Here is a 24,238-nt window from a genome sequence, read left to right on the forward strand (position 1 = left end):
TATTATCATTGGGGAACATGGCATGCGTTTTTTAAGCGTTTCTGCAGCGTTTTTGCCACTGCGGAAACTCTTAAAAAACGCATCGTGGGCACACAGCCTAAACCACATTTAGTGTCCACATGTTTAGCATTTCTATAACAGTAAGAGCCTGCCTAATTTACGGGGTGCATGTCTCCAGAAGCACAATCTGGGCACTACAACGTATCAGGCACTACAATGGAAGGTTTGCAATTTTCACTCGGCAACATCCATTGCTGCTTTTTTCTGGAAAACACCCATGTAGTCAAAATCGTCACTACGAAGGGTGTAATTTCCAAAATTGTCTCACTTGAGGGAGGATTCTGCTCTTCTGGCACTTAGGGCCTTTCTATATGGAGTCCACAAACTAATCTACAATAATTTGTTCTCCAAGAGTTAAATTGTGGCCCTTCCCTCTGGAGTCTCACTGTGTGGCTAAACAGTAGTGATGAGCGAGCATGCTCGCTATTGCTCAATGCTCGCCCGAGCATCTCACTGCTTGTGATGCTCGCGCGCTCGCCAAGTATTTCCGGGCTTGCTCGGCGGGAGCTCGGGTCTCCTCCCTGCATGTTTGGCGCTCTTTAGAGCGCCAATGAACATGCAGGGATTGCCTGCAACTCACTGTAATGCCGTAGCCATGTTGGTTGTGGCATTACAGTGATTGGCTGGCCGCACAGCGTCATCAGGTCTATATCAGACCTGGCGCCGCCATGCTCGTCACAGTTACTCCGGAATCAGACAGTGTAGGGAGAGGTGCTGCTGAGCTAGGGAGAGATTTGCTTGTTTCTAGTTAGTGTAGGTGTACCAAACTATATTAGAGACACATATCCATCTCAACAAACAGTCCTGAGGACTAATCCATCTGCAGAGATATCAGGCAGGCAGTGTATATAGCAGACTGCAGTGCATATAGCACAAGAGGCTCCATTCCAGTTTTGTTTGTTGCTGCTGTTAGATATTTCTAGAAATAGGCCCAGGTCTCAGGGGCCAGGAATAATTTTTTTTTTGGATCTTAATCCTCATTATTTGCTTAAAAAGCAATCCAGAGAACACCGTTATTCTGCGCCATTTGCTTGTTGGCACTGCAGAATACAGCCAGGTCCTTTCCATATTACAGCGCTAAAAATCCAGCTGTTTAAAACTGTGTTTTCTCCATCACACAAATTCCATATATGTTTTTAGAAAATACTGCCATTTATGACCTCCAATTAAAGCCGGATTTTGGTAAGAACTTACCTGTAAAATCCTTTTCAGCGAAGGAAGGAAGGGAGACACAGATTCTCTACTTCGTGGGTAGGCGGAGCCCCATAGGATAGTCACCTCAGATTGGAAAAAGACGACCGGCCCCTCCAGTATATAGGCTCCTCCTACTCCCATGTTCATCAGTCCGTACACAAGCTAAGGAAGAGCAGACCAACCAGCAGAACAACATATCCCCTTCTGAAATTTCAGAAATGAGAGGTTATGTAATAGAAACACACAGTCTTAGGCATACCCCATTGGACCTGACAACTGTGTAGAGCTGGCGAAACTGGAAGGAGAGCCGTAGAGCGCTAAACCCAGTCCAGAAGATCGACATCAGGAAGGAGACGCGCTGCATCTAGAAACACAAAAAAACACTTCTGCCCTGGGAGGGTGCTGTGTCTCCCTTCCTTCCTTCGCTGAAAAGGATTTTACAGGCAAGTTCTTACCAAAATCCAGCTTTCAGCAGCAGAAGGGAAGGAAGGGAGACACAGATTCTCTACTTCGTGGGACGTCCTAAAGCAGTCCCTACTTAAGGGTGGGAAATAGAGGCAGAAGCTTCCATACACCAAAACTTAGGCAAGAGCGCAAACCGCGCTAAAATAACAGAAAGCTAAGTAAAGGGATAACTTAAATTACCGCCGCCTGCAGGACCCTACGTCCCAGGGCCGCATCGGCTGAAGCACTTACGTCCACCTTATAAAACTTAGTAAAGGTGTGAACGGAGCGCCAGGTGGCCGCCCGGCAGAGCTGCGCTGCCGAGGCCCCTGACGAAAAGCCCACGATGAGCCAATGGCTCTCGTGGAATGAGCTTTAACTTTAACCGGACAAGGCTTGCCCTTGAGCCGGTACGCTTCCAGGATAGCTGAATGGATCCACCGAGCTATCGTGTCTTTGGAAGCACGTTGACCACGCCGGCGACCTGCCAGAATTATAAAAAGAGAGTCCGACTTCCGAAAACCTTGGGTGATCGTAAGATAGAACTTCAATGCCCGCACTAAGTCCAACGAGTGCAAGGCCCGCTCCCTTGGATTCTGGACAAAGAGAAGGCAACACAATTTCCTGATTAATGTGGAATTGTGACACTACCTTAGGCAAAAAATCTTCACGAGTACGAAGCACCACGCGATCCGAAAAAAATTCCAGAAAAGGAGGTGAGCAAGAAAGTGCTGCCAATTCCAATACCCTTCTCAAAGAGGTGACTGCCACCAAGAAGGCCACCTTCCAAGAAAGTAGTGAAAGTTTAGCAGAATCCATAGGCTCAAAAGGCCTATGCTGAAGGGCTTCCAGGACTAGATTAAGCCGCCATGGAGCCACAACTGCCCTCCGTGGAGGAAACTGACGTGCAACTCCGCGAAAAAAAGAGCGCACATCCCTACGAGAGGCAATAGCCTTCCTAAAAAGTGCGGAAAGAGCAGATACCTGTCCCCGCACCGTACTAACTGCCAAACCCCTGGCCAGACTAGATTGCAGAAAGGCCAAGAAGTTGGGGATGGAAAAAACCCTCGGGTTTCTTGAGGATCCAGAACACCATGAATAGAAAGACTCCCGAGCTCTGTGATAAATCCTGGACGTAGCTGGACTCCGGGCCGCCCGCAAGATAGCAATGACCTCGGGCGAAAAACCGCGACGGGTCAAGATCTCAGTCTCAAGAGCCACGCCGTCAAATGAAGGGACCTCAGGTCCGGATGACGAATGGGCCCTTGAGTGAGCAAGTCCGGGCGAAGGGGCAGCGGAAACGGAGGTGCCGCCTGAAGAGACACCAGCGTTGAATACCATGTCCTCCGCGACCAGTCTGGTGCTATCAGAATTATTGATACCCTTTCGAGTTTGATCCGTCGGATCACCAGAGGTAGTAAGGATATCGGCGGAAACGCATAGATCAGCTTGAACTCACCCCATGGGGCCACTAGAGCATCCACCGCCACCACCTACGGGTCCCTGTACCTGGACATGAACGTCGGAACCCTGGCGTTCAGCCTGGATGCCATCAAGTCCACCTGAGGAGTCCCCCAACGGGAACACAGCAGAAAAAACACTTCTGGATGGAGACTCCATTCCCCAGGGTCCACTTGCTCGCGACTGAGGAAGTCCGACGAGATATTCAACACCCCTGGAATGTGAATTGCAGAGATTGCTGGAACTTTGGACTCGGCCCAGACCAGGATCCGAGAGACCTCCGACATGAGACTAGAAATCCTCGTCCAGCCTTGGTGGTTGATGTACGCGACAGCCGTAGCGTTGTCTGACTGGATCCGGACCGGTAGACCGCTCAATAAGGCCGCCCAATGTTGGAGGCAGAGAAATATTGCTCTCAACTCCAAAATGTTGATTGGGAGAGACGACTCCTTTGGCGACCAGACTCCCTGAATCCAGAGGTCGTTCCAAACTCCCCCCCAGCCTGTCCGGCTGGCATCGGTTGTCACCACCGACCATCTCGGAGGAAGGAAGGATTTCCCCACGGATAGAGTCTCCGGACGTAACCACCATCCAAGAGATTCTCGCACCCTGCGGGAGATAATGACCGAGCGATCCAGAGAAGTTAGTGATCGATCCCAATGGGTCAGAATAAGGCTCTGGAGATCCCGGGAATGAAATTGTGCAAATGGTACTGCTTCCATAGTTACCACCATTTTACCCAGAAGGCGCATGCATTCCCGAAGGGACATTGACAGCGCCGACCTGATAGCCTGGACCAGAAGACGAAGGTTCGTCTGTTTGACAGGAGGCAGGGACACAACTGCCCGAACAGTATCGAACTGCATCCCCAGGAAAAGAATGGACTGTGCTGGCTCCAATGACGATTTCTTCCAATTGATCAGCCACCCGAAGTCCATCAGGTACTGAAGGGAGAGATCGCGAGCCGCTATTGCCTCCTCCGCTGTGGGTGACACTATGAACAGGTCGTCCAGGTAGGGGAGGATCGTAACCCCCTGTCTTCGAAGAAGCGCTATGAAAGGAGCCAGAATTTTTGTAAAAACCCTGGGAGCTGAGGCCAACCCGAAAGGCAGGGCCACAAACTGGTAATGGGTTTGACCTATAGAGAAACGCAAGAAACGCTGGTGAGCCCTGCCGATAGGGATATGCAAATAGGCGTCGCGGATGTCTATGGACACCAAGAAATCGTACTGCGACAGGGTCGCTATCACCGATCGGAGAGACTCCATGCGGAACTTCAGTGTCCGGACGTAAATATTCAAATCCCTGAGATCCAGCACCAGACGAAACTTGTCCTCCTTTTTGGGGACCACAAAAAGGTTGGAATAAAAACCCTTTCCCTGGTCTTCCGGAGGAACCTGAACCACCACACCCTGCTGTAGGAGAGAGTCGACCTCCTGAAACAGTGCGGCAGCCAGTCTTGGCACGGACGGAATGCCCGTCAGACGAAACCTGTCTGGAGGCAGCGAATGAAACTCTATGAAATAGCCTGCCGACATAACCCGTGTCACCCAGGCGTCTGCTATGTGGGATGCCCAGATCAACCCGAATTGTAGCAGACGACCTCCCACCCGAGAGCCCTCGGGGGGATCCCTGGCGTCAGTCAGCCTTAGCGGACTTTTTATCAACCTCCCGTCTGTCCTGACGGGACCGTTGCTTCCAAGGAGTACAAGATTTCTGGGCCGATCTGCCGGAGGATGAGGGACGACTCAATCTCCAAGAAGGCTGACTGAATCGTCCCCTGGCCCGAAAGGACCGAAGACCTCTGCCCGGCCCTGTCCTACTGGCTGTGGATGCCACTGCCTTTTTCCCAGGCAGAGTAACATCCTTAGCTTTAGCTTTGGCAATTAGTTCCGAAAGATCTGAACCAAAGAACTGACCGCCCTTATATGCCAGACCAAGCAATCCCTGTTTGGATACTGCATCCCCAGTCCACTGTTTAAGCCAAAGAGCTCTTCTAATCGTGACTGCCGAAGCCTGAGCCCTGGACAGAATTGAAGCAGTGTCCAGTACTGCATCTCTGCCATAACACATAGCTTCTTCCATTCGCTGAAAAAGCTTTTCCACTTCTGAATGCAAAGTCCCATCCTGCCACGCCGCACGCAGCTGATCCAACCACCGCAGAGAAGCCTCACCGGCCCACATGGCCCCCAAGGCCGCTCGGAAACCATGACCCGCGGCTTCATAGATGGATTTCGCCGCTGACTCCGATCTTCTGTCCAAAGGATCCTGAAGATTGGCTCTCCCTTTAACAGGAAGCAGGGAAGACTTGGTCAGCTGAGACAGAGATATATCCACCTCAGGAGAGGGAACCCAATTAGTAACCATCTCCTTGGCACAGGGATATAGGGCATCAAAAAAACGCGTTCCTCGGAAGCGTTTATCCAGACACTGACGCTCCTTCTCCACCACTTCGTTAAGTTCCTCATGCGCAGGTAATGTAGAACGAACACGGCGCGTCTTCTGATACAGACGGCCCGACCTAGACGGTCTTGCCGGCTCTTCAGACAGCTCTAATACTTCCCGCATGTCCTTAATAAGCCCATCTACGCGACGAGAAAGAGAAACAGAGCGATCCTGTTGATCCTCCTCTTCGGACTCAGAAATTTCATCAACCGAATCTGTTGGTGAATCCGAAGCCTCTGATGCACTCTGCGAGGGAGACAACGCCACCATAGTCTTGCGGCGCTTTTTACCTCGTGGCATTGGGTGTGATCTAGCTGACACCCACTGTCCCAGGAGACTATCAATGGAGCGAGTGAGCGCCTCCACCTTAACATCACTGAGCGTTGAACTTGATGTAGTAGAAGGCCTGAATGTATCAGAGGCGTGCGACTGAACCTGAAACGGATCAGGAGACCGATCCGCACTCCCAGGCCCCTGATCCGACATGCCACCCACACCAGATGCCAGGATGTACAAAAAGGATGGCAAAAAAGTGTGAAAGCTGCACAGCCTGTTTTCAAAACTCACTTTCTTTTTTTTTTTTTTTTTTTCATATATGCGACAGGCTCTGAAGGGTTAAAGCTCACCCTTAGAAAAGAGCTACCCCAGAAATGCTGAGCAAAAAATCAATAAGGGGAAACTCCCTTAAACACCATGTGTTCCCCTAAAGTTCCACTTTTTCAGAAGGGGTTAACATCACAGCAACTATAATACTACACAGCCTAAAAGGTCAGTGAAGTAAATAGCTTTAGGAGAGAAAGCGGCAGTGCTCCTGAGGACTCCTAAAAGGTAGCCTGGAGAGACAGCACTGACAAAGAACCTATGCCAGAGGCAGAGGGGACTCACCGGTACTGCGGCGACAGGTCCTCCTAAGTGTGTGGACGGACGGGGAGCAGAGAGCAGGAGGCGCCGCTGGACGCCGGAGGGAGAAGCAGGGACCGCCAGCGCACGCTCAACCAAGCGCTTCCTGCCTAAGTAATGACGGCAGGAAGCCAGGAGACCCTAAGCCACACCCCCGCTAGGCCACGCCCCCGCCTTATTCAAACAACAAAAATGAGGGCAGAAAACTTCCTACCTCTATGAAGGCAGGAAGCAAGTCAATAAAAGCAAGAAAACGCGCGCCAATACAGGGAGCTTCCTGCCTCAATGAAGGCAGGAAGCAAAAACGAAAAAGCATGCGCAAATAAAAAATTAAAATAAAAATTACTGGCCTCCGTCTCTGCTCCCCAGTCAAGGCAGCGTCTGAAATAGACAAGAAACACACAGGCAGTACACTTGCCGTAGCCGTCAAAGATACTCTTTAGACCAAAGAGCACTTACCCGGCTGAACGCCACAGGGATACTCAGGGATGTGTGGCGCCATGGCCCTTTGCTCCCCCCTATGGCGGAGCACGCAGGGACCCTCTCAGATGTGTGGTGTGCGCCTCCGCCAGGGAGCGCCCTGTATCCCCCGGGGCCGGCAGGCATAAGTGGGAACCTCCTCAAGGGGTACACAGAGCTGCCAGGGGAGGGTCAGGGGTCTCAGCAGCGCCAAGACCCCCAGAGACCTCTAGACCACGGGGGGTCCAGGACTCGCTGGATATAAAATAACTCTTCTGAGGAGCTGCCGAAGCAGCGACTATCCTCTGAGACCTCAGATTAAAAGACTGATGAACATGGGAGTAGGAGGAGCCTATATACTGGAGGGGCCAGTCGTCTTTTTCCAATCTGAGGTGACTATCCTATGGGGCTCCGCCTACCCACGAAGTAGAGAATCTGTGTCTCCCTACCTTCCCTTCTGCTGCTGAAAAATTTGTTTCAGTGTGTCAGTGAAGCAATTGACACCAGTTTGCTGTTCAAAATAGTTACCTACAAGCCAGGAATTTAAAACTCTGGTTTCTCCTTCACACGGATCACATATATGTTCGCTCCAAATTCAGTCATTTGTAGTGAGCGTGGAAGATATTGTCATCCATTTAAAATGGGCAAGGCATGTGGCAAGGGACGGGGAACTGGACATGATGGTGATGATGGTGCATGCAGAGGCCGAGGCCGTGGGCAAGCTGAAATTGTGCCACAATAAACACCCGCATCTTCTCGCTCGACCTTCCTGTCCCAAATAATAGGGGACTGCAGAACACCACTATTGAACACAGAGCAGTGTAAAAATGTTATTGGTTGGATATCAGATAATTCTTCCAGTCACTTAGCTACCACCACCACCTTGTCTTCCACACGGTCAAGTCTCAGTAGCTGTGAGTCTGGACCGCATATTCCTCACCCTGAACCTCCTTCCTCCCACCATGCTGAGTGCCCAGAGACAACTGATCCCACACTTGGACACTCCGAAGAGCTGTTCACTTTTCCATTAATAGATTCGGGCCTCTCGCCCGGTCCACTTGAAGCGGGGCAAGAGGAGATCGCATGTAGCGATGCCCAAATATTTGAGCAGCCACGGTCACACGAAGGCAATGGTGGGAAAGTGTCACAAGAGGTGGACGATGGTGAGACAAAATTGCCAGAAAGTCAGGAGGAGGACCAGTGCAGAAGTGGAAGACGAGGTGGTGGATGATATAGTAACTGACCCAACCTGGCAGGAGGACATGCAGAGAGAGGACAGCAGCACACAGGGGGAGGGAGGCAGAGCACCCCAACAGGCAGGAAGAAGCAGTGTGGTGGCCGCGGAAAGAAAGCAGGCAACCGTTCCCCGTAAAACCAACACGAAGGAAGTTGCCAGTACAACTGTTAGGTCTTCCCGATTCTGGTTGTTTTTTAAAGACTCTGCCGATAATCCCAAAAAGTCCATTTGCAACACCTGCCAGGCCAGGATCAGCAGGGGTGTCAAAACCAGCCTGACCACAACCAGCATGATCAGGCACATGGCAGCAAAGCTCCCGACTTTGTGGGCCAAACCCCAGGGTCCAGGAACAGTGTCTGTGGGGGGCACCACTGCTTCTTCCGCTGTTGAGCATGCAAGCCAATCCCTTGTCCATAGTGCAGGAGAAGATGCCTCCTGCCTTGCACATTCTCAAGCAGCATCAGGAAGCACGTCCACGTCCTTGTCCTAGTGCAGCGTTCAGTTGTCCATATCCCAGTCCTTGGAACGCAAGCGAAAATACGCAGCCAACGCCCCACAGGCCACACTACTAAATTCCCACATTTCGCGACTGCTTGCGCTAGAAATGTTGCCTTTTAGGCTCGTGGAGGCGGAAGCTTTCCGCAACCTGATGGCGGCGGCCTTTCCTCGGTACTCGGCCCTCAGCCAATACAATTTCTCCCGGTGTGCCGTCCCCGCATTACACAAGCACGTGTCCCAAAACATTAGCCGTGCCCTCAACAACGCAGTTACCGGGAAAGTCCACCTAACCACTACATCTCGCTGACGGCACACTGGGTTAACATAGTGGAAGCCAGGACCCAGTCGGACCTTGGGACGGAACACGTCCTCCCGACGTCAAGGATAGCGGGCCCTAGGTCAATCTGGGTTGCCCCCACAGTCTACAGCTCCTGCACCTCATCCTCCTCAGCCTCCTCCTCCTCCTCCTCAGTCTCCAACTCCGAAATGACCACATGAGTCAATAGCTGGAAGCACTGCAGCACTGCCTCGGCCAAGCGGCAACAGCCTGTGCTGATGCTAATATCCTTAGCTGACAAACCGCACAATGCTGAAGAGTTGTGGACAGCTCTGAAAGAGCAGGCAGATCTGTGACTCACACCACTGAACCTACAGCCAGGCATGGTCGTGTGTGACAATGGCCAGAACCTGGTCCATGTGCTTAACCTCGTGGTTCAGCGGTTTCTCAAATCCTACCCGGAGCTGCTTGTTAAAGTACGCCGCCTGTGTGCCCATTTTAGAAAGTCACCTACAGCTTCCACTGCCCTTGCCGTGTTTCAGCAGCGTTTGCAGCTTCCAGCTTACAGACTGGTATGTGATGTCCCCATGCGTTGGAACTCTACACTGCAGATGTTGGGAAGGATTTGTGAGCAGAAGAGGGCAGTTGTTGAGTACCAGCATCAACAAGGCCGTCAGTATTCAGTTCAGACTCCACACATAAGACCTCAGGAGTGGACATGGATGTCAGACATATCTACCATCCTCCAAAATTTTGAGGACTCCATCAAGATGGTGAGCGGCAATGACGCCATAATTAGCATCACCATCCCGCTTCTCTGTCTTCTGAAACACTCTCTGCTCACAATCAAAGATTATGCATTGCAGGCGGAGCACGATGAGATGGAGCAAGGAACCAAACCGGGTGATTACACACTGCCCAGCCTCATCTCATCCCAACGTGGATTGGGTGACAATGAGGAAGAGGAGGAGGAGGAAGAACAGGAGCTAGTTTCATGCGCTATAGACCGTCTGTTCAGCATGGATGGCCAAAGGACAAAGAGGAGGAGGTGGAGGAGAGCATAGTTAGTCATCTTCTTGGTGAGGACATGGAAGTCTTGCCTGTTAGCAGTTTTGCACGCATGGCTGAGATTATGTTACGCTGCCTTTCCTATGACCCTTGCGTTCTCAAAATTTTGGGTGACAGTCATTACTGGTTGGTGACACTTCTAGATCCACGCTACAAGGAGAACTTTATATCTCTTATTCCTGAGGCGGACAGGTCTACAAAAATGGGGCAGTACCAGAAGGCCCTTGTTGCGGAACTATTAAAAAAATTCCCATCTGAAAACGCTGGCGGCAGAGGGCAAACTTCGTTGGACAACCAAGAAGTACAGGCGAGAGAGACACAACTTCAATCCAGCAGAGGCAGGGGAACACTGTCAAAGTTCTGGGAGAATTTTCTCAGACCCTCCCATTGCACAATCCCTGAGGCACGGGGTACTCTCACAAGGAGTGCAAAGTTTGGGAAGATGTTGAGGGAGTACCTTGCCGACCGTACCAACGTCCTCCGTGATTCCTCTGTGACTTATAATTATTGGGTATCCAAGTTGGATACGTGGAATGAACTGGCTCTCTACACCTTGGAGGTCCTGGGCTGCCCTGCCGCTAGCGTTTTATCAAAGCGAATTTTTAGTGCCGCTAGTGGAATTATAACTGATAAGCGCATCCGCCTGTCAACTGAAAAAGCTGACAGGCTGACTCTTATAAAAATGAACAAGGGCTGGATTGGGCCAGACTTCTCAATACCACCAAATGATAGCAGCGTAACAAATTCCAATCCAGTGTCTTTTTTGGGGAGGTGTATTTCCATGCACCTCTTCAAACCCACACATGGGTATATGCTTCCCGATTTTGGCTATTTGCCCTTTTCCTCCTCCTTCTCCTCATCCTCCAAAACCATATCACCAGACTGACCGTGGTCCATGATGCAACACCCACATCATTTTTTTAAAGGGTGTTCATGATCCCCATAAAAAAAAAAATTTACACAGCATGTTCATGTATACCCTACAGGGGTAAATGTTTGTCAGCCCATACACTTAGTGCATGGGCATTACAAGTGTAGGAGACCAGATCCTTTCTAATGGGAACATTTTTTTTTATGAGGCCCTCCTCCACGTCTCTATCAAGGGGCATTGGAGTGCCTCACAATTTTTGTCAGCCCTTGCATTCACTGCATAGGCAAACACAATGGGAGATCCACTTCCTAATAATGGGAACATTTTTTTTCAGGAGGCCCTCCTCTACGTCTCTTTCATGGGACATTGAAATGCCTCCAAATTTTTGGCAGCCCTTGCATTAACTGCATAGGCCAACACTATAGCAGACCCTCTCCTTTCTAATGGAAATGTGTCATTACTGTGGCCCTGCTCTATGTGTCTTTAAATTCTTAGTGGGGTTTTTCCTAAATTTGGTCAGCCGTTGGACTCACTGCATACCCTATAACTGTATAGCAGACCCCCTCCTTTCTAATGGGAACATGTCGCACTCATTACTGTGGCTCTGCTCTATGTGTCTTTAAATTGTTAGTGCGGTTTTTCCTAAATTTGGTCAGCCATTGGACTCACTGCATACCCTATAACTGTATAGCACACCCGCTCCTTTGTAATGGAAACATGTCATTACTGTGGCCCTGCTCTATGCATCTTTAACTTCTTAGTGGGGTTTTTCACAAATTTTGGTCAGCCCTTGCAGTCACAGCATGGGCATTACCACAATAGGAGACCCGCTCCTTTATAATGGGAACATTTTTTTTACTGAGACCCTCCTCTATGTCTCTTCAAAGGGGTATTGGGTTACGTCCGAATTTTTGGCAGCCCTTTCAGTCACTGCATACGCAATAACAGTATAGGAGACCCACTTGTTAATAATGGAACAACAAAGCATAGCCGAATGATGGCTCTCTAACAATAGCGAGGGCCGACTGCTGACCTTTTAAGAATAGTAAGGGCCATCTGATGGCCCTATAAAAATAGGCTTTATGACTTTCAGAGTCCCTCCATCATAAATGAAAGTGTCACACATCACATGGCCAGATAAGGTTGTAAAATGTTAAAATGACATTTCCCGGTTAATGCATTTGTCTTAAAAAATAACGTTAAAAAAAAAAAAAACAGTAGGATCTCTCTTTAGTATTAAAAACAGAGTCGCCAATGTAACCTAAATGTAATCACATTGTTCAGCTCCTGCACCTCCTCCGCCATCTCCGAAATGACCACATCAGTCACAATCTGAAAGCACTGCAGCACTGCCTTGGCCAAGCGGCAACAGGCTGTGCTGAAGATAACATGCTTAATTCTTAGGTGACAAACCTCCCAGCGCTGCAGAATTGTTGAAAGCTGTAACACAGCAGCCTGATCTGTGGTATCACCGCTGAACAAACAGCCAGGCATGGTCGTGTGTGACAATAGGTGGAACCTGGTGATGGAGAAATGACAGCAGGAGTAGATATGGTTTCCCTCTATGCCAGTCCTTTCACCGAGCTAAAGAATATGGCTGTGGTGAAATACAACTCCCACTGAGAAGCTGTTTCAGATTGAAAAACATTGGGTCCACCAGAGGATTTGATTCTGAGGGCTCACCTTTCTCCCCTGCTCAAGAGCCCAATAGAAGCTGCAAAGTTAGCGCTATCATGAACTCTCCTGATGTAGAAGCCAGGGCACACCAGAGGATTCTCTGGTGGGACAGTCCAACCCTGCCGAGAAGCAGCCCTGGCTAAGAAAAGTGTGTGGGAAAGTTCCCGGACACTCTATGGCTGCTTTTTTTTACTGAGGTGGAAACCAACGCAAACATGGGGAGAACATACAAAATCCTTGCAGATGTTGTCTTTGCTGGGATTTGAACCCAAGATCCCAGCGCTGCAAGGCTCCAGTGCTAACCACTGATCCAATGTGCTGTCTTCCACATTCTGATATTTAACAGGCTGGAGAAACTTGCACCTACTGCCACTCTATCTTCAGCTCCTTTGTGAGAAACTAATATATTTAGGCAGCCACTCAGTCTACCAAATAAAATTCCTGAGAAGGAAATTGGGGATGGCTTCGCTACTTGTACTGGGGGCAGTGCTAATACCATGGCGTTGTACCATAGTTTACTGGAAATATTCCAGCCTGGTAGGAGGCAAGCAGATTCCCACAGAAAAGTACCAGCAGTTATGTTCAGGGACCGGCGCTTGTAGAAGGCAGAGACAACACCGGGAGAAATAGTGGCGGCGTGGGATTGAGTATGAACACGAGGCATGAGGCATGAGGTTGTGAAAAGCTTCCGCCTCCACGAGCCTAAAAGGCCACATTTCAAGTGCAAGCAGCTGCCCAGAAATATGGCAGTTTAGTATTGCGGCCTGTGGGTAAGTGGGTGGCTGGTTGCATACTTGCGCTTGCATTCCAAGTAACAGAAAACTAAGCAGATGGTGGCCTCTATCATCATCATGGCCTCACCTCGGCACTATGAACTCTCCTGAAGGAGAAGCCAGGGCCCATCGGAGGAGTCTCCGGTTCTCTCGTGGGCCCGTCCAACCCTGCCGAAAAGCAGCCCTGGCTAAGAAAAGTGTGGGGGAAGTTTCCCGGACACTATATGGCTGCTTTTTTAATGTGAATTGGACGTGCTTATGCATGTTATTTCTCAAACCGCATTGCAGATCAGGCATTGCCCAACTCTGTAGTCATGAAAGATGTTTGTGTGTCAAAGCACTACCGACAAGGGCGAGTTGATGTTGGAGGGGCTGCCATTGCTTCTGCAACAAGCTGCATTAGAGGACTTCCTTGAAGAAATGACACCCAGAGTAGATAAGATTTCCCTCTATGCCAGTCCTTTCACCGAGCTAAAGAATATGACTGTGATGAAATACAACTCTCAGCAAAAAAAGCTGTAAACTGGCTCCGTACCATCCCTGGCCACATTCACCTGTCCATGTGTTTGTGGTTAGGCGGTCCTTCCCAGTAAGTGTACTGGGGAGGGCACGGGTAATGCTGTGGGACCCGTGCCTGTGGAAGGCGGAGACGATTCCAGGAGAAATAGTGGCGGCTGGGGACTGAGTATGGATACCCAGTCGCCGCAGCCATAAGATTGTAGACAGCTTCTGCCTCCACGAGCCTAAAAGGCCACATTTCAAGTGCAAGCATCTGTCAAAAATTTGGCAGTATAGTATTGCAGCCTGTGGGTGGGTGGGTGGCTGGCTGCATACTTGCGCTTGCATTCCAAGGAATGGGGTAGGGACAACTGTACGCTGCACTGGGACAAGGAAGTGGACGGTGATTGTTGCAAGGCTGCAACAGGTGCATGGCGGGAGGCATCTTCACATGCACCAAGGATCACTTATGATGGGCACACTTTTAGGCAGTGACCTGGGAGTCAGAGATGGTTCTGTTAAGGGGAGGGCAACAACGACCCTTCATGGTTGACCAAGTGAGTGTCAAATTTCTATGTTACAAGGTTGATTGCGCAATCCAACAGAAAACCAGACGGAGACAGAGCTCTGTACGGGAGGATTCGGAGAATCTCTAACCCCATTTATTCTACTTATTATATATTATTTTGAGTATATCAATAACCAATCACATACAGCCAAGCTACAGGCTTAAGCCAATGTTAGTACAATTATTATGGAAACACACGTATGGTCATATTATCATAAGCTCGGCGCGTGATGGAAAGTTACACATCCCGGTGTAAACTAGTTAGAACAGGAGCAGAGTGTAGCCTTCAGAATGTTCTGTGAAAAGAATATATGCTATGCAAGGAGTACAATAACTTGATTTTAGAAGCAAGCAACAGAAGTGGAGCAACTATAGCATGAATATCAATATGTCCTTTACATTTCCTCCCTAAAAATTATGTTATTGTCAACAATAGAGGTGCTTTCCCAGGGTCATGTAGAGCCTGAGGGACATTGGTCTTCACTCAATTAGTGCCCATGTTACCAATTGAGTCCGTTGCGGCATGTCCACCCCCCTTGTTTGTTGATATAATTGTAGAGCTCTGATCTTCAGACGTGAAGATGGTCGGGACGAGCGGGTAAAGGTCATCATTCCCTTGCCGTCTAGGCCTTCAATGCTGGTTAAATCTGGGAAATACGTGTATAGTAACCCTGGATGTCGGTTGACAGCGTCCTCCTTGCTCTCTAACGACTGGCAGGTTTTCCTCATGCAAATTGGGATACAATAAAAGACTAGTTTTAGTAAGACATATATTAGCAAACAGCAATATGCAACACTCCTTGCAATATCGTGTGGCGCATAAATGAGTCTCATGTCCAAGGGGGATATCCGCCATTCTTTCAAGTAACTGTTGTGTGGCGTGAATCGCTCTAGACAGCTGGGGGAGGCCCTGGCTACCGGGTCCAGACGCGCTGACCTGGCGCTGCTTTGTACAGTGTCTCAGCGTGAGTACCCCAGCTGCATGCCCTCCTGTCTCGGGGACATACAAATGGAAAGGTTGAGCATAATCTGGGTTTCCAAGTGCAGGGGCTGTCATTAGCCTTGATTTTAGTTGCTCAAAGGCTTGTTGCAGCAGTTCTTGGTGGTCCTTGTTGTTTACTTCAGCCAAAGTGTCTTCTTTTAGTGCATCATATAGGGGTTGCATCAGACGTGAGGCATCTGGGATCCATTGTCTGCAATATGTACATAGTCCGAGGAACCGTTGCAGCTCTATGGGATCCTTTGGGAATGGTAGTAGATAGATGGCCGTTTTTCTTTCTTCTGTGAGATGCCTGGCACCCTGAGTAAGGCAGTGGCCTAAGAAAACCACTTGACCAAGGCAAAGCTGAAGTTTCGAGGCTGAGACTCGACAATTCAGTTTTGCTAGATGCTTGAGGAGGCTAACACTGGTCCTGATGGACATTTGCTCCGTGGGGGCGCACAAAAGAAGATCATCAAAGTATTGTAATAGCACTACCTCAGGGTTGTCCAGCTGCCACGGCAGCAGACAGCTGGACATGTTCTTTGTAAACTGATTGGGGCTATTCTGTGCTCCCTGCGGCATCACCGTCCAAGTCAATTGCCTACCCTGATATGTAAATGCAAACAGAAACTGACAGTCTTTATGTAGTGGAATACTGAAAAAGGCGTTTGCCAAATCGATTACTGTAAACCAGGCTGCGGTAGATGGTATTTGTGAGAGAAGCGTATGTGGGTTAGGCACCACAGGAGTTTCCAAGACTGTCGCTGCATTTACTGCCCTCAAATCCTGCACCAATCGATAAGCGGGCAGCTGCCCCGGTTGGGATTTCTTCCTTACAGGGAACAACGGCGTATTGCATGGGGAGACGCGGGTAATTAGGCCCCTTTCTCTAACAAGGTCTGAATTTGCTGGTGTAGACCTGGTTCTTGTGCATGTTTGAGCAGGTACTGGCGAACCTTGGGAAAGGGCGCTCCGGGCTTGAGGTACACCTGTACTGGTTCTACCGGCAGTCTCCCAACGTCGTTTGGGCCTTGTGACCGCAGATGAGAAGGAATTTCCCCTATGTATGGGGCTAACCTGGGATCGTTTGGGAGATTTTCATTCATATCTGATACATTAACCATAACCGTGGGTAGTACTCGTAAGATGCAGACCTCCTCTACGTGTGTATCAGAATTTGGATCCTTTATAGTAAGGATCATCTGACCATTGTTCTGGTATTGAATTTGGGATCGGAATTTAGACAAGAGGTCTGCCCCTAAAAGATTAACCGGGCAGGTCGGGGATATGACAAATTGTGCCATTACTTCCAGGAATGGGCCAATTGGAATAGGTTTGGTGAGAGTATGTTTGTTAGGTCTGCCATCCAGACTGATCAATATTAGATTGTCATTAGACTGGGAGACCCTGGGGCAGTTCAGAGGATTTTAGAATGGAGTTGGCCGCCCCAGTGTCTACCATGAACTTCACCGGATTTCCTCCTACTGGGAGAACTACAGATGAACAGAGCCGGGGGTGGTTACGGGCATCACGATGGCAGACTCTGGTTGGCCTCCATTTCAGTATGGATGGTCTTGGGGACATTTTATCGTGAGTCTCGTGGGCCGGGCATCCTATTTCTGGATATGGGGGCTTGGGTGGTACACTGGCTAGCAGGGGTGTGACAGTCCCTTTGGAAGTGTCCTGTCCAGCCACATCTCCAACATTGAAGACGGGAACTCACTACTGGTCTTTTCCCGGGATACATTGCTTGTTGATTAGGCACCACCATGGGATAATAGTGGGGCTGTAAGGGAGGATACTGTGTTACGGGTACTGCGGGTATCGCAACTGCCACTGCAGCGGGTTTGGATTTAGGCTTAACTGCAGAAGCGGTCCGGGCAACATTTTTCTGGAAGCTTTTTGCTACCTTTAGGGCATCTCCTGGGGTGGCTGACTCAACATCTGGTCTTACAGCCAATATTGCGTCCTTGATTTCAGTACATAAACACTGGATAAAGGCGGACACAAACAGCTGGCAATGAGTTTTAGTATGTAAAGGAGAACCCAAGGTCCTTATAGACCTGCATAAGGCACCCATAAAACTTTTCAGCTGACTCCCCCTTCTCTTGAGTGACGTCTGTGAGGGTAGTGGATTGATCAGCCAACTTATCCTGAGCCCATATTTTAAGGGCTTGACAAAAGTCAACCCCACTCGTACGTATTGGCGTCTAATGCTCTGTAATATTTGATAGCAGCCTCTACCATCGGATAATATCCTTCACCGGCTTTTACACGGAGCAGGTGTAGAAGATCTTACCTTGTTGTAGAATATATCTCTCTATTTGCAGCCATGCCCCTGTAAAAAGCCATGGGGGAGTGTTCGGGATGCGGGAGATGGTTACACAGACTATCCGTCTGTGCTGGGGAAAACGGGGTATATTTGGGTGGGCCGGTATTCTGGTCCGCTTCTTCCATCTCTGGGAGAGGAGGTGGAGGTAGAGGCGGAGGGAAATCAGCATGAGTACTGATTGTTGGGAGATCTTGGAGGTAGGAGAACACTGGGGAAGACCAGATATTGGGTTTGATTAGTTGAGCGGCATAATCGACGAGATCCCTGTCGATGGCCAAGAGTCTTATCTCTCTTAGTTTAGTTGGATTCATGGTGATGTATTGCTTTATAGTCCCAACTATTATTTTGGCCGCGTCCCGTTTCGGATATCCAAAGATACCAATGGAAATAAATGGCAGGGCTAGAGATGGGGCCGCATGAAGCTGTGATGCGTATGCTATAATGTTCTGAATTGTTTCTGTAAGCAGGTGTTGTGACCTGGGTACATCCAGGGGGTCATATCTTGGTCCCACCGCATGTATAACATACCGACATAATAGCTGTCCCTCTCTCGTAGCCATCACCTCTCCTTCCTTTAACGGACCGTGGTCATGGATGTGATCGTTGGATGCGGTTTGTATTGTAGGTCCCCCAATACGACATATTTCTGCAGCTAGCCCCCCCATGCTGTAGTTTTGCATTTGCTGCATTTAGAATGATCCCAACTTGCTGTTGCAGTATACTTCCTATGCCTATCCTCAATATAGTGGAATATTCTGAGGGACCATTCAGTAAAACAGACACCACTTCCTGGTACTCATGTCCGTGTTCTATTTCCCCAGTTTGAGAGAGGGTGAATAGGGTAGAGTTTGGAGGACCTTGGGTCTCTCTGAATGGAGTATGAATCATGGCAGGAGGAGGTGGGGGCAATGGTTTATAATACCCGCTGTCAGCGTTAAGTAATGGGAAGGTTGGTGCTACAACCCCGGGTCTGTGTGCTCCACAATTATAACATGCATCGTGCCATCCCAGATTAGTGACCCAGCACACATTACAAAGCCAGTCATCTGGGTTATATGGTGGTGGCTGGCCATCAGTGGGAAGTGTAGGGTATTTAATCTCCTTAGGTATAAATTGCTCAGTTTCTGGGTTCAAAGGCTGGGGTACGGCTACCTTTGTGGGGGTAGGGGATGTTTCTTTAGGGGCTTCAGATTCGGTCTGTGGACATAAGTTGGGAAGGGGAATCTGCTTCCTCCTTCACCTTTTCCCCCTCAGCTTCATTTTGTAGCACAAAACAGCCAGTCTCTGTTACAGTGCTAGATAATTTTCCCTTCTTGACATAAAAATAATTAAAATAACCAGGCTTCGTCTCCTCCTCTATCATATCCTTCACCACAAATCTCATGTGCAGCTTTCCTAAATTTTTTGGCATCATCCAACAATCCACAATCAGCTAGTCTTCCCCTTTTCTGCCGGATTCCTTCGTCCCACAATGTAGGTTGAAGTCTCCCCTCCAAGGAAAGTTTAACAACTTAAACATTTTCGGTGCATTCTTAAATGATCTTTTCCCTTCTCGACCGACCATGATGGTCATCACATCCTCTCCCTCCTGAGGGGGGAGACACTTTCTTTCTGCTCCACGGAAACATTGATCAATAACTACTGCCTTCCGACTGACAAAGATCCTTGATTTGTGCACAGTATGAGTCCGGCCGGTCTCAACTGTTCCACTGACTCATGCCCCCTTGGAGAAGTCACGTACGGTACTAGGTGAAAGGAGGAGGGCCCGCGTCTGCAACCCTCTGGACACTCGATATACGTATATCTATGTACGTGCCCTACCCAATCTTCAATCACCTACCGCGACTGATACTAATAGTGTTCAGTCTCCTAAAAATCTTTGTCAGAAGTTAAGGGAGATTCATACAATATTCATTTGTCAATCCGAGGTGCTATTGTTTTAAAAGTAATCAATATCAGACCCCTAATTGGACTACACCCCTATAGTCTCACCTTTGACTATATCCAACCAAGACATCCGGAGATACTGCAAGCAACCACACACCATGTGGAAACCACGCCAAACGGTTAGTATAACTAGTAAAGAACTCGTGCACTTACCGTGGCTTTTGTGGGGGATGATCAGTCCCAATTCCAGTGGGGGAGGCCGAAAACAAGTCTCTCTTTGTGGATGTCCAGAGGTGGTGGGGAGTCCCTGGTTAGGGGTCCCTGTTCGGGCGCCAGCTGTTGAGGGGAGGGCAACAATGACCCTTCACGGTTGACCAAGTGAGTGTCAAATTTCTATGTTACAAGGTTGATTGCGCAATCCAACAGGAAACCAGACGGAGACAGAGCTCTGTATGGGAGGATTCAGAGAATCTCTAACCCCGTTTATTCTACTTATCATTATATATTGTTTTGAGTATATCAATAACCAATCACCTACAGCCAAGCTACAGGCTTAAGCCAATGTTAGTACAATTATTACGTAAACACACATATGGTCATATCATAAGCTCGGCGCGTGATGGAAAGTTACACAAAGTTACACATCCCGGTGTAAACTAGTTAGAACAGGAGCAGAGTGTAGCCTTCAGAATGTTCTGTGAAAAGAATGTATGCTATGCAAGGAGTACAATAACATGATTTTAGAAGCAAGCAACAGAAGTGGAGCAACTATACATGAATATCAATATGTCCTTTACAGTTTCAGAGGTCTTCTCCATGCTGTTCCCATGTCTTTTCAGCACTGTATGCATGTGTCTTATGATGTGTCACACACCACATGGCCAGATAAGGTTGTAAAATGTTAAAATGACATTTCCCAGTGAATGCATTTGTCTTGGTTGAAAGCAATGCAGAAGTGCAAAAACGCATCAAAAACGCTACATGTGAACATAGCCCAAGGTGTGGAGGAGTATTTTTAGTTTTGGTTATTTATTTTGCCTTATATATAAGTCATTACCCTGGAAAGGATGTTCCTTAACATATTTTCCAGGAAAATCCATTTTGGATTTGTTTTTGTATGTTTTTTTGAGAGTCCGTAAAAGTGCCGTAATACCTTTGACAACTTTGTTGACAGCAGTGACCTGGGAGTTAGTAATGCTTCCAGGGGTCTTCCCCATGCTGTTCCCATGCCATTGAAGCACTGTTCCCATCAATTTGGGAATTTTTAGGCCCTCTGCAGACCGCTGGGGGAGCCGCCTGAAAAATGCTCGAGTTTCCCATAGACTTACATTGGGCTCGTTGCTCGGGTTGAGCACCCGAGTATTCCAATGTGCTCGACCAGAGCATCGAGCACCCGAGCATTTTAATGCTCGCCCATCAGTACTGGACATACACATATGGGTTATTGTCACGTTCAGCAGACATTGTGTGACACATTTTGGTGCCATTATTAGCCGTTTTCACCTTGTAAAAATGTAAAATTTGGGGCTAAAACTTTTTTGTGTGGTAAAAATGTAATTATTTTTTCTTCACCACCCAATGGTATAAAATTCTGTGACAACATGTGGTGTCAATTTGACCACTGCACCCCTATGGGGTCACTTATGGGGGGTTCTGCTGTTCTGTCACCTCAGGGGATCTGCAATGTGACATGGCACCGACAAACTATAGCAGCAAAATCTTCTCAGCTTTGCATTGTGCCGTAAAAGTAGTTTTCGACCACTTATGGGGTATTGGTACAATCAAGAAATTGCGTAATAAATTGTACTGTTTGAATTCTCCTATTAAACCTTTTGAAAATTACAAACTTGGGGTCAAAGCAATATTTTAGTAGAAAAAAATGGTAATATTTCATTTACTCAGCCCAATGTTATACAAGTTTGTGAATGACCTGAAGGTTAAAAATACTCACTATGCTTCTAGATGAATTCCTTGAGAGGTGTAGTTTCCAAAATGGGGATATTTGTGGGGGTTTCTTCTGTTTTGGCATGTCAGGGGCTCTTCAAATTTGACATGGTGTTCCTCAACCTATTCCAGCCAAAATAGCGCTCCTTCCCTTCCAAGCCCTGCAGTGCGCCCAAACAGTAGTTTTACACCACATATGGATTATTGGCGTTCTCAGAAGAAATTTCACAACAAACTATATGGTCCATTTTCTCCTGTTACCCTTGTGAAAATGAAAAATTTGGGGTAAAATACATTTTTCATGGGAAAAATTTGATTTTTTTATTTTCACGTCTCCACATTATAAAATTCTGGGGGGGTTCAAGGTGTTCGCCACACATCTAGATAAATTCCTTAAGGAGTCTAATTTCCAAAATTGGGACACTTGTTGGAGGTTTCCACTGTTTAGGCACGTCAGGGGCTCTCCAAACGCGACATGGCTTCTGCAATTGATTCCAGCCAATTTTGCATTCCAAAAGTCAAATGGTGCTCCTTTCCTTCTGAGCAATGCCATGTGCCCAAACACCACACATCGGAAATTAGTGTACTCAAGAGAAATTTCTAAACAAATTTTGGGGTCCATTTTTTCTTGCTACCCATGAGAAAATAAAAAAATTGGGGCTAAAATAACATTTTTGTGGGAAAAATCTGTATTCTAATTTTTACAGCTCAACTTTATAAAATTCTGTGAAGGCCCTGGGGATTCAAGGTGCACAAGTAGATGAATTCCCTGAGGGGTCTAATTTTCAAAATGGGGTCACTTGTGGGGGGTTTCTATTGCGTATTGAAACTCAGGGGCTTTTCAAATGCGACGTGGTGTTTACTATTGATTCCAAAGAATTTTGTATTCCAAAAATCAAATAGTGCTCCTTCCCTTCCGAGTCCTGCCGTGTGCACAAACAGTAGTTTTCCCCCACATATGGTGGATCGGCGCACTCAGGGGAAATTGCACAACAAATTTTGTGTGCATTTTCTCCTGTTACCCTTGTGAAAATAAAAATGTTACTTTAGCCCAAAATTTGTATGGGAAAAAGTAAAACTTTCATTTTTTCCTTCCACATGACTTTTGTTCTGTTTGCTGTGAATCATCTGAAGGGATAATAAACTTCTTAGCTGTGGTCTTGAGCAGTTTGAGGCGTGAAGTTTTTAGAATGATGTCACTTTGGGTATTTTCTGTGATATAGGCCTCTCAAGGTTACTTCAAGTGTGATGTGGTCCCTAAAAAAAAGTTTTCTAAAAAATTTTGGAAAAATGAGAAATTGCTGTTCAACTTTTAACTAGTGTTGAGCGAACATGCTCGACACTGCTCGGTACTCGCCCAAGCATCATGCTACTCGGGATGTTCGGCGAGCACCGAGCATTTCCGGGTTACTCGGGCAGGAGCTCGGGTCTCCGCCCTGCATGTTTGGCGCTCTTTACAGAGCCAATGAACATGCAGGGATTGCCAGCCAGTCACTGTAATGCTGCAGCCATGTTGGTTGTGGGCATTACAGTGATTGGCTGGCCGCACAGCATCACCTCGAGTATTTAAAACCGGGCGCCGCCATCTTGGACTCAGTCGCTCCGGATTAGACAGTGTAGGGACAGCGCTGCTGATTTAGGGAGAGATATAAACTGCGAAATAGTTAGTGTAGGGTCTGTAAAGGCTGCCAGAACAAACAAACAGTCCTTTTCAGGACTAATATCCATCCCAGATACCAGGCAAGCTGGCTGTATAGGAGACACAGTGGTTATACCAGCAAACGCTGCATTACAGTCCTGTGTGCTCCAGTTGCTCAAATTGCTGGACTTAGCACCAGGTGTCGGGGGCCAGGAAAAATCCTTTTTTTTTCCATCTAAATCCTCCTTTTTTTTTCCTCCTTCACACTGTACAAATACCCATCTTATTAACCTTTTGGTGTGTCCCCCCTCCCCCCCCCCCATAAAAAAAGCGTGTCTCTGATTTTTCAGACACAAATATAACTGTTGAAAATAGTCTGGTGTAGGCTAGAGAAACAGAAGTGTTGTTTTGCACTTCCACGGTTCAAACCTCTGTATTATCCATTTTGGGCCATTTGTATCTAAAAAAAAAAAAACAGTTTGAGTGTGTCGCTCACTGTTCAGCCGCAAATATCTCTATTTAAAAAAGTGTGGTATACCTCAGTAAACAATAACTGTGGTTTTCCTCTTCCACGGTTCTAATCTACTCTTTATTACCCTTTTTCCATTGATAGTGCAAGTGTAAGCTATTTTACTTCATTTACAATGGGCAAGGTGTGTGGCAAGGGACGTGGAAGTGGACGTTCTGGTGATGGTTCGTGCAGAGGACGGGGACGTGGCCAAGGTGAAAATGTGCCATAACCAACAGCCACATCTTCTCGCTCCCACTTCTTGACCGAATTACTAGGGAAACACAGAACAACACCAGTAATGAGAAATGATCAGTGTGAACAGGTTATTAATTGGATAGCAGACAATACTTCCAGTTACCTGGGCACCACCACCTCCGGTCTGTCTTCCACATGGTCAACTCTTAGTAGCGGTGAGTCTCGACCGCATACTCCTCCTCACCCTGATGCTCCTTCCTCCCACCATGCCGAGTGTCGTCAGACAGCAAGTGATCCCACACTTGGACACTCTGAAGA

Source organism: Phyllobates terribilis, unplaced genomic scaffold, assembly GCF_046119375.1.
Source record: "Phyllobates terribilis strain yellow unplaced genomic scaffold, ASM4611937v1 Scaffold_1__5_contigs__length_1240528914, whole genome shotgun sequence".
NCBI classification, from domain to species: Eukaryota; Metazoa; Chordata; class Amphibia; order Anura; family Dendrobatidae; genus Phyllobates; species Phyllobates terribilis.